We start from the raw sequence: 11,092 nt of genomic DNA on the forward strand, positions 1-11,092 counted from the left end.
CCCGACCCGCGGATTATCCGCAGCACCCGTGGATATAGGAAAAGCAAAATATGAAAATATGTTTGCTGCATAATCAGACGGACTTACCGAAAAAGCAAAACAGAGGGTTCCCCAGTAAACGGCTGTACACAAAGCAGCGCTGAGCTAGGCTTGCCGCGATAGACGGTGCTGACGGTGATACCGGTGTTAAGCCGCAACACCGGTTACGTCACTTGCCGGAAAATTCAAACGAACTAAAAACTAACAATTGCTTTACACCGAATTGCCGCTATTTCATGGTGAAAGTAAAATGCGCACGCCGCTTTTACAAGCTATTTAAAAGCTAAGGAAAGCGAGGAAAAGAGGGAACGCCCCGCCCCCACGGTGATACCGGTATTATCGGTGTTGTCACACATCGATTAACCGGTAGGAAAATTTCCTCACCGTCACAACCCTAAGCTGAGCTCACAAATGCTGCTTTATCAGGCATATAACATGCAAAATGAAATGAAAATGACATCGAACATTTTCTAAAGATAGTCTTCCTTCAGAAATACAGTGATATAAAAACACCCGCGCCTCGTTTTGATTTTTAAACGTGCAGCACTTGCTCATGTTTATTCAACGAAGCATTTTAGAAAATCGGTCAGTTTTGATATTGTGGCGAGCGCCATAAATAAATGTATGGGAAACACATCCGCACAACCACCTGAGCCCAACTTCAGTCTACTCATCACCTTAACTTTAACTGCGTTTGTAGCCGGCGCCATAGCTAAACTGATAAACAAACACAGACCGGAAGTTAACTTCGGGTAAGGCGCGTGCTCCAGATGAAACCGTCTATATAAAGCTTGAAGCATCAGAATCAGCATCAGTATCGGCCGATCACCATGACAAGAAATCGGTACTCAGTATCGGCTGCAAAAATCCTGATCGGAGCATCCCTAATCCTGCATGATCGCGTGTTCTCTGCGTGACGGTCAGTCTGTGTGAATTGAATGCTGACAGGAGGAGAGTTCAGCTTCACTGGAGTTGCACGATCGTAAACTTGTGATTTCAAATTATGCTGCGCTTTATGCATTTGCCCACAGTCATATTCATGTAATTTCCACTGTGTGCTGTATGTAAAATTAGTGTTTCCTTGGCTTTATTTGAAAAAATATGATTCCCAATGCACACAAACTTCCCAGAATACTGAGTGCCCTGTTGGTTACAGTGTTTACTTCCTTTTTAATTATATTTTTATTAAATATTTATTTATTTGTGAAAAATACTTTGTCATCTAAAGTATAAGTATGTTTATTTTACACATTTATTTTTAAATCCATTTTCAAATTATTTAAAATTTCTTGAATATTAATTAAAATAAATACAATTGTATCGGCCATCGGTCACCCTGCTTTCCAAGATATCGGCATCGGCTGTCAAAAAACACATTTCGGTCGACCACTACTTAAGATGTGCTTATTTGAAAGGAAATCGCAAATGCGGTATATAATTGATCTAGTGAGCTTTGGAATAAGCAGAGTTTTTTGCTCTTGCACTTTGTCTAGTTGTAGAACTGGCTAAATGTTAACCAGGATTATTATGAACTAGGGTTGGGCCGATAGACGCACCCCCTAACCCCGCCCCCGATGTCATCGTCCATCACAATGTTTCACTGTAGACATCATCCGATGCCAATTTGGTAGACATCGCCCAACCCGATTATGAACAAAAAAATTTTGCCCACCAACCACAGTGGCTGATAAATATGTTAAGGCTGTTATATTAAGACATTAAAAACCACGGACTTGAAAGTGTGAAAACTCTCCACATGCATGTGCTCTCGGCGTGCACATTAATGACTGTCTTACTTGAAGATATAATTGTCACTTCAAATGTGCATTTTTGCTTCTGTGCATTAGGTTTCTTATAAAATGTCAAACTGAAACATTTGACAGGTCACCCACCAAAGTGGCTGACAGAGTAAATCTACCCACCACAGCACTGCACAACAAGTAACAGCAATTTTAGGAAGTCAAATTGTTGTTAAAGGCTGAGACATAAAGACGTTCATCCAACATTTTTTGTAATTCCTTATTGCCTTTATCGTAAGCTAAGAGTGTGATGAAGTGGGTTCAGGTTGTGTTAAAAGTATTGATAGTTAGGGCTGGATATTGACACAGTTTTCACAATTCGATTAAATTAGAGTCTCAATTCAATTTGATTTGGATGTAAAACAGGTACAGTAAGCTATATGTCAGTTTTTCTAAATAAAAAAAATCTGTCTCAACTAATGCTGTAAACTATACAGGGAACCCTGTCATTTGCTGCATTAATATTAAAAGGATAGTTCACCCAAAAATGAACATTTTACATTTTTTATTTTTGGGTGAACAATCTCTTTAAAGATTTAAATTAACAACTTATTTGTTTAAAAAACATTTAAATTGCACATAAGTCAAGCACATTATTCAAACATGCGTTAAATATTGAGGAACAGGTCAAATAAAAAATACAATATTTAATATAATGCATATATTTAGCAAGTGCTCCTCTCTAGAGTTACATTTTTAAATATCAAGCTATGGTCATTGAATGGGTTTTCTTTGGTAAATGCAACATTACTTGACTTTTGTCAGCTGTTTTGACGTCTTTCTGTGGTTGAAACACTTATTGAGCAATTACATGAGACATTCAGTGATGTCACAACACAAAGAGCTTCAAAACAAAACTTGTTGAATTTTGAAAGCTGAGACTTTTTCATATCTAAAGTAACAAAGCTTGTTGCGATTATCGGATGGGAGGTGCGTTATATATAATGTTTTGTCGCTACATGTGTTTTGTTCACACATCAGCTGCAAAGGGCACAGACTAAAAGACTGATTCTTGGGATTTAAGAATCCGTATCGGTTCATCAAAATGAGAAACGATTAAAAATTATGAAATGAGAATTTTTTTTTTCAACCCAGCCCTATTGATAGTCATTTGCAAGTCCACTTATAGTCCTCTGAACGTTTGAACAAGAAGCCAGAATACATTTTTAGCAGTTGATTCATGCATTAACATGTTACAGTTTTGTGTGCTTATGCATTTTGTAAGGTGTGTAATTCCAGTTTGGTCAAATAATTTTAGCTCAGGTAGCTTGTATAATGCGACATTGTCACTTGATTTGCTTAATGCGGCTGAAAAGGTGAAAACTGGCTTGATTTCAAGGCAACATAAAAACAGAGATGATGCTAGGAGTGTAACGGTACACGTGTTTGAACCGGAAGCTTTTGGGTATGGGTCTTTTAATTTGGCACACATGTACCAAAAGAATGCAACATGTTTACTGAATGTAGTTTTAAACACTTGCGCTTCTCTCTAAGATGGGACAATACCATTTATATCAGTATACTTTGATGTTGCGAATGCATCTGAAAAATAATGGAGGACACAGAGTGAGCGGCTGCGGGAAAAGTGCACGGTCCAAGTTGTCCTAAGCATGAGATGTGCTTTTAAAATAACTTATGATCCTACAATCTTTGGCTTGCTCACCTGTCAGATGCATGTGATGTTTAATGCATTTGAGACTATTTTCCTCAGCTCATAACTTACGCATGACATCTTACAGTTGTAACATTCTGATAAAATGTTATAAAGTCATGCCAGTATTTCCATTTTTGCTTTACAGCTCACAGTAAAGTGAGTATCCTTTTAACTTGACAGACTTCGCTGAAGGAGCGTCAACACATGCATGTGTGTCAAATAGACAGAGTGCAACAATTCTGACTAAGAGATAATTTTGCATCCAAAAGTGGAAACACTTTAAATTCTCTACCCCTATTTGCAACAACACCATAAACTGCAGTACAAAGAGTGTGTTGTAGACTTTTTTTGTGTGTGTCGACAGAGACAAATCAGCCATCAACTGTTTGATAAAAAGAAAAAAAAAAGTTTCGTTTTCCCCCTTCTGCATCCAATAAAAAAAAAAAACAGGCTGTGACTTCAAAAAAAAGTACATACTGACCTGTTGTCTTTGTGTGCTGTTGCACCCCAAGTTGATGCTGTTTACTTTCTTAATGCATTATCTTGATCTTTGTGTACAATTTGCCAGTGTATTTCAAAGAAAATGGTCTTCATAATCTTTCATAAAAACAAAATAACTACTTTCCTTTTCAGCTGATGTCATGTAGGCCTCACAGGTTGTTGGTTATTTTTATTAATTTACACTACTGTTAAAATGTTTGGAGATGGTAACATTGTTTTAAAAGTCTCTTTCAAAGTTTGACAGAAGTATCTTATGCTCACCAAAGCTGCATTATTTTATCAGAAGTACAGTAAAACCTGTAATATTGTCACATTAATTACAATTGAAAACTTTTCTATTTGAATATATTTTAAATATATAATTTATAAAAAAAAAATATATATATGTATATATATGTGTGTGTGTGTTTAAAAGAACAGTGTTTGTTTGAAATGGAAATCTTTATAAATGTCATTACTGTCACTTTTATTCAGTTTAGTTCCTCCTTGCTGAATAAAAGCATTCATTAAAAAAAAAATCTTACTTAGCCCAAACTTTTGAACAGTAGTGTTTTTTTTTTAACCAATTTCCAAATAGATACTTTAGATACTTGTATGGGATTGTCCTTGTTTATGTAGTAAAAGTTATGGCAATAATATCAAATAATGATAGATTTAAAAAAAAACAACAGCAACAAGCGTTACCAGTGGTACGTGTTGAGATGCTCTCGATAGTGAACTTGACCTTCTGTCTGCATGTTTGGTCAGAAAGCCTCCTCAAAAGTGTGTGCTGGCAATATATGATATTGTCAATATTTTTAGGTTCTGGCTCTATTCTATTCTATAAAACACCCACTACACCATCCAGTTAATTCCCAGTGGATAAAATCTTGCCCTTTTAATTGTGCTGGATGTTTTTTTTCACTCAGAAATAAAAAGTTTTGCGAATGCTGCAAATATTGACTTCAAACGAAAAAGAAGCACTGTGAATCTATTTGTTTTGGCTTAAGGTAGACAGCATGTGTTCAGTATAAGATTATTTTCAGCTATTTAGTAATGACCGTAGCCATGTGTTTAATGCAGTGTGAACGTTCAGAAAGAAGCACTGCTAAACTTTGTTCAAATGTTTATATCTTACAAACTGACAAAGTCATAAGGTGACTTTAACTAGTGGTAGACTAATGGTGAAAGATATGGACTGACAGCTGAGTGGTTAAAGCTTCAAGCAAAGCACTTAACCCTAAATTACTCCAGGGTGACTGCGGTTGCTTTTAGCCAGGGACGGATTATGACACCGCGGTGCCCTGGGCACGGACCGATTAAAGGCCCCCCTCGGTTGAAATTGTGTTATTTTTTTATTCGAAATTTTCCCAAACTTGTTAACTATATCATAAAATATCACGATTCTCAAATATAAGTAAATGCATTTTACACCTTTATCGATCATGTTAGTTTATCTATAATGGGCTATGGGAAAAGTAGCCTAATATTAGTGTAATCTATTAACTAGCCTATGCATAAAACCCGTCTTTTAACTTGTACTAGATATGGGTGTCATGTCATAGAATATTTTTAATACGACTGACTTTGTAGGCTTAAACCCAATTGAGCATCTCTGGAGAGACCTAAAAATGGCTGTCCACCAACGTTTACCATCCAACCTGACAGAACTGGAGTGGATCTGCAAGAGGGAATGGCAGAGGATCCCCAAATCCATGTGTGAAAAACTTGTTGCATCTTTCCCAAAAAGACTCATGGCTGTATTAGATCAAAAGGGTGCTTCTACTCTAAATACTGAGCATGTGATATTTCAGTTTTTTTTTTTTAATAAATCTGCAAAAATGTCAACAATTCTGTGTTTTTCTGTCAATATGGGGTGCTGTGAGTACATTAATGAGGAAAAAAAATTAACTTAAATGATTTTAGCAAATGGCTGCAATATAACAAAGAGTGAAAAATTTAAGGGGGTCTGAATACTTTACGTACCCACTGTATTAACTAGCCTATGCATAAAACCCGTCTTTTAACTTGTACTACATATGGGTGTCATGTCATAGAATATTTTTAATACGACTGACTTTGTATTATCGTACACACATCTGCACTTTGATGAGAGAATTTGCCAGAGAGCAGCATTCAGTCAGCGAGCGCGCTGTGATTGGTTATAATGCGCAGCACTGTAAAAATGCGTCTGGTTCAGCGCCAGCCAAAGCACGAACGCAGATTTGAATTTGGCAGCTGATTCTGTGCCACACTGAACGTTCTAATCGTATCAAATATAAAAAAAATATTCAGCCATTTTTGGTCTTTTGGAAGCTGCATTAAAAATCCACTTTGCTTAAAATCCCGAGGGGGCACGGTTGAAATCGCGTTCCTGGAGGAGCAGTATTTTGGCTGGGCCTCCCTCTGGTGTAGTGCCCTGGGCACGAGCCCGGTAGGCCCGTGCGTTAATCCGTCCCTGTTTTTAGTGTACTGTAAACCACACACAAAAAGCCATTGAAAAGTGACAAGTAATGAATGAGCAGCATACATGACTTTAAAAAGCATTATATAGTTTTATGATTTAAGAAAATTGTGATAAACAAGCTGTCATTTCAGGTCTTACTAATCAGAATCTTATTGAGCTGTCCGTTTCTAATAACCAGTGTTGGGCAAGTTACTCTGAAAATGTAATCAAATTACTGATTACTGATTACTCCTTTTAAAAGTAATCACGTTACTGTTCTGATTACTTTTTCAAAAGTAATTAGTAATTAGTTACAATACTAGTAGGGATGTAACGATTCATTCAACTCACGATTCGATTCACGATTTTGATTTCACGATTCGATTCACGATTTTTTCACCCAGGGAGTAGGAAGCAATGAACACTGTGTAGGGATCATATCGATCGGAACACAGTTCATTCACATAGCTCACTTCTAACGAGCTGGCACGAGGACTAGATTAACGGTGAGAAATCTGTAAAAGTACTACAATACCAGGAAGGAAGATCGGGTTGTTGATGTTTGCCTGCCATCCTCGCTCTGTCTGCACAGCGTGCGTGAACGCGCTGATGACGTATCCTGTCTGCGCGAACAGGGTGCGCAGAGATATGCTAATACATACATTGACAAGCAGGTAGGAAGGAATATTAAAACGCTCGGACCGAACGTTTTGATTAGACGAACATTTCTTGATCCTACACCTTCCACAGAATATATAAATACAGACAAATACATTTAGACCACTTAACTTAATGATTGCTATCGGGATGTGAAGAGACTTTCAACCAGCATAACAAAAAATGTTTCTGAAGACAATCACCTATTGCACCTTTAAGACAAATTATAAACAAAATGTGTCCTTTTATTATTGTTTTTACAAAATGCTGCATGTTTCTTTGTGAAATTGAAATATAACACTATAATAATATAGCAGTAAGATCCCCTCAGACATACATTCATATAAACTCCTGCCCCTAATTGAATCGCGATTTGTTTAGCATCTCAACCGATTTTAATCGTCACATATTTGAATCGAATTTGTGCAATAGATGAATAACAATTTATTTGTTTTAGGTGGTTTATGTTTAGATATTTCTATTTTGCGGGTGTCCCGTGAATCATTTTATTTTCCCGCATCCTGCACATACACGAGTGTCTACCCGCCCGCACCAGCACTCGCCCATCTTGTCCTGCGCCGCACTCTGTTGCGTCGGGTCTCGCGGGAGCAGGTCTCTAATCTACTGGCACTTGACTCGACAGTGCATGTGCTACATCTTTTTTACAATCTCTAGATTATAAAACACTGCATTCTGTCAGCAATGTAACGAGGCAGTAACGTATTGAGACTTCGGCTTGTAACTATACTCTAATTACTATTTTGAAAATTATAATGCATTAAATTACTCCGTTACTAAAAAAAGTAATCAAATTACAGTAACACGTTACTAAGTAATGTGTTACTGTCCAACACTGCTAATAACACATATTGTTGTTAAATTGAATTGTTCACTGGAATGTCAGGTTTTATATACTTATTACAGCAAACAGCCGTGTTATAAATGATCATATTGCATTGCATTTGGCCCACACTCAGCTGTTATCCCTTTAAATAGGATTTTGCTATTCAGGATGTACCATACCACTGAATCACATTTAAGAGCAAGCAAAATCAATGCAAAAACCTATATACAGTGCTGTGTGCAGTGCCCAGTACAGGATTTTGTTGTATAGCATGCCAGAGTGTTTTTTACCACCACACTTTTATTATGGCCTATTGGATTATTGGTCCTACTGGCGGTTTTGCTGACAATTTTGTCAGCATGAATGACAACATTTTCATGAATTTGCTAAAGGTGCCCCAAGGGAAACTTTGTCTTGATGGGTATGTTAGCCTTTAGTGCTGTTTGTAACCAAACTAATACATATTGCATTCAAATCAGTGTAAATCTTAAGGTACTGGGGGTCCGATGTGGCTGTGAAAGATAAATGAGGTCGTGAGATCTAGAGGGGAAAGTGCCTGCTTTTGAAAGCTGTGGCATGGTGCCACTTCTGCCAATCTACAGCCAATAGGCTGTTAATTCACTCATACATGTGTTAAGTGAGCATTCTGACTCGGAGCCGAATGAATTGGACCCTGATGTTGAATATGCAGCAGATAGCTTTTAAAAGGCGGAGAAATAACTTAAAATGAAAGGATATGCAATTCACAAATTTTATGATTAATATGTTAAATAAACTTTTAAAAATAAAAAATGCGTCTTGTATGTATTCTGTGGGCCATATTTTAACGATCTAAGCGCATGGTCTAAAGCGCATAGCGCAAGTGCACTTAGGGCGTGTCCGAATCCACTTTTGCTAGTTTAACGATGGGAAAAACGGCCGGTGCGCCGGGCGCATGGTCCAAAAGGGTTGTACCTATTCTCTTAATGAGTCATGGGTGTATTTTGGGCATAACGTGCAATAAACCAATCAGAGACTTCATCTCCCATTCCCCAGTTGTGCTCGCGCCATGGCGGATTCGCTATTTACATGGCGGAATTTGCAAGAGCAAAGACTGAACGCTTCTCCAGAGAGGAAAGGTTCTGCTCGTGCACAAGGTTAAAGGACGCAAGCAGACCATCTACGGGGCACAATAATAATCTTTTACATTGTAATCCTTTCATTTTTAATATTTGGCATGTTTGTGCGCTGCTGCACGTCCCTGTGTGTGTAATAAGCAGAGTGTACACGTGTTGTTTACCTGCCTATAGGCGCATATTACTAACGCGCTCTGTAATTAACAAAAAAATTATTGCGGCATTGACTTTAGACCTGGTTTCAGTTGGTCAATGGCGCAGTCTATTTCAGTTGCCTCAAAATATTACATATTACTAACGCGCTCTGTAATTAACAAAAAAATTATTGCGGCATTGACTTTAGACCTGGTTTCAGTTGGTCAATGGCGCAGTCTATTTCAGTTGCCTCAAAATAGCAACGTGCCAACAATGCGCCTGAACACACCATTTTCAGACCCATGGGCGCAAATGCATTTGCTATTTAAACAATGTGGCGCAGGACGTGAAAATGATAACTGCGTCGGGCTGAAACTAGCAATAAACACTTGCGTCGCGCCTGGCGCCGCATTGCACAGAGTATATGATAGGGCCCTGTGATATTCTTTGTTTTCGGGGCAGCTCAAGCTAGATAGTTGTTTATGAGTCACATATTGGTCCTGAGCAGATAAACTGCTCACTGTTCTTCAGAAGAATCCTCCAGGTCCTGCACATTATTTGGTTTTTCAGCTTCTTTTGCATATTTGAACCCTGTACAACAATGACTGTATGATTTTGAGATCCATCTTTTCACAATGAGGACAACTGATGGACTCCTACACAACTATTACAAAGGGTGGAAATATTCACTGATGCTCAAAAAGGAAACACAATGCAGGAGGATGAACAGGATGATTGTGTAATTTTTTTTATTATTATATTTAAATATATTTTTTCATTTAATATTGCCCTTCAGAAGCTACAGAAGATAATTGACCTATCGGTAAGCCCCTCCCCTCGAATGCAGATGAGCCAATGGCAGTCGAGTATCAGTTGCACGGGGAGCGGAACTCGGACATCTTTAGGATTCAGCGCCATAGAGAAACATTGGATGATCCGAAGCTTGCATCGGTTTGATGGTGTTTATGCTACAAAAATGGAACAAAGATGTGCCTGCTGGGGTACTTGTAACACTGATTCCAGGTATCCTGAGAGGATAGGCAATAGAATTTATTTTATTACATTTCCTAAACCCAAACAAAACAGAGCAAAATGTCCCTAAGCATTCAACCCCAATCCCAATGAAGACAAAAACGTTCATTTTCTGGTTGTCATACTCTCGTTAAGTTACAATTTTCATTTGCTCAAGCAGAACGTTAAAGTCATCTTGCGTTTCAGCAAGGTATCTCTGGGTAAAACTAGCTAACGTTAAAGTTAATGGGCCCTATCATACATCCGGTGCAATGCTGCGCCAGGCGTGACTCAAGTGTCTTTGCTAGTTGCAGCCCGACGCAGTTGTCATTTTTACATCCTGCGCCATGTTGTTTAAATAGCAAATGCATTTGCGCCCATTTGTGCGCCCATGGAGCGTGCTGGTCTGAAAACGAGGTGTATTCAGGCGCATTGCTGGTGCGTTGCTATTTTGAGGCAACTGAAATGGCCTGCGCCATTGACCAACAAAAACAGTAGTTTCTTTTGTTATTTTAAGAGCACGTTAGTATAGGCGGGTCCACAGCGCACGTACAGTCTGCTTATTACACACACAGGGACACACAAACATGCCAAATATTAAAAATTAAAGGATTGCAATGTAAAAGATTATTATTGTGCAGGCTACATAAATATAAAAATGCCTACATGTCATAATGGATAATCATTGCATGTATCAGAATTAGGCTACCTATTTGCTTGTGCACAAGCAAAAAAAACGCGTCTCCGTTTCCTCTCTGGAGACGAGTTCTGTCTTTACGCTTGCAAATTCCGCCGTGTAAATATCAAATCCGCCATGGCGCGAGCGCAACTGGCTCTTAAAGGGAATGGGAGATGAGACTCTGATTGGTTTATTGCACGTTACGCCCAAAACACACCCATTACTCATTAAGA

The 11,092-nt window shown here is 38.3% G+C and overlaps 1 protein-coding gene across 1 annotated transcript in view; it reads left to right on the forward strand.

The window, feature by feature from the left end:
• sppl3 (signal peptide peptidase 3) overlaps window positions 1-11,092 on the forward strand; it is a 39,365-nt gene that overhangs the window by 6,958 nt on the left and 21,315 nt on the right. The gene's annotated exons all lie outside the window — the stretch shown is intronic.

This window comes from Sinocyclocheilus rhinocerous, unplaced genomic scaffold, assembly GCF_001515625.1.
Source record: "Sinocyclocheilus rhinocerous isolate Xijiao unplaced genomic scaffold, SAMN03320098_v1.1 scaffold688, whole genome shotgun sequence".
Lineage (NCBI taxonomy): Eukaryota > Metazoa > Chordata > Actinopteri > Cypriniformes > Cyprinidae > Sinocyclocheilus > Sinocyclocheilus rhinocerous.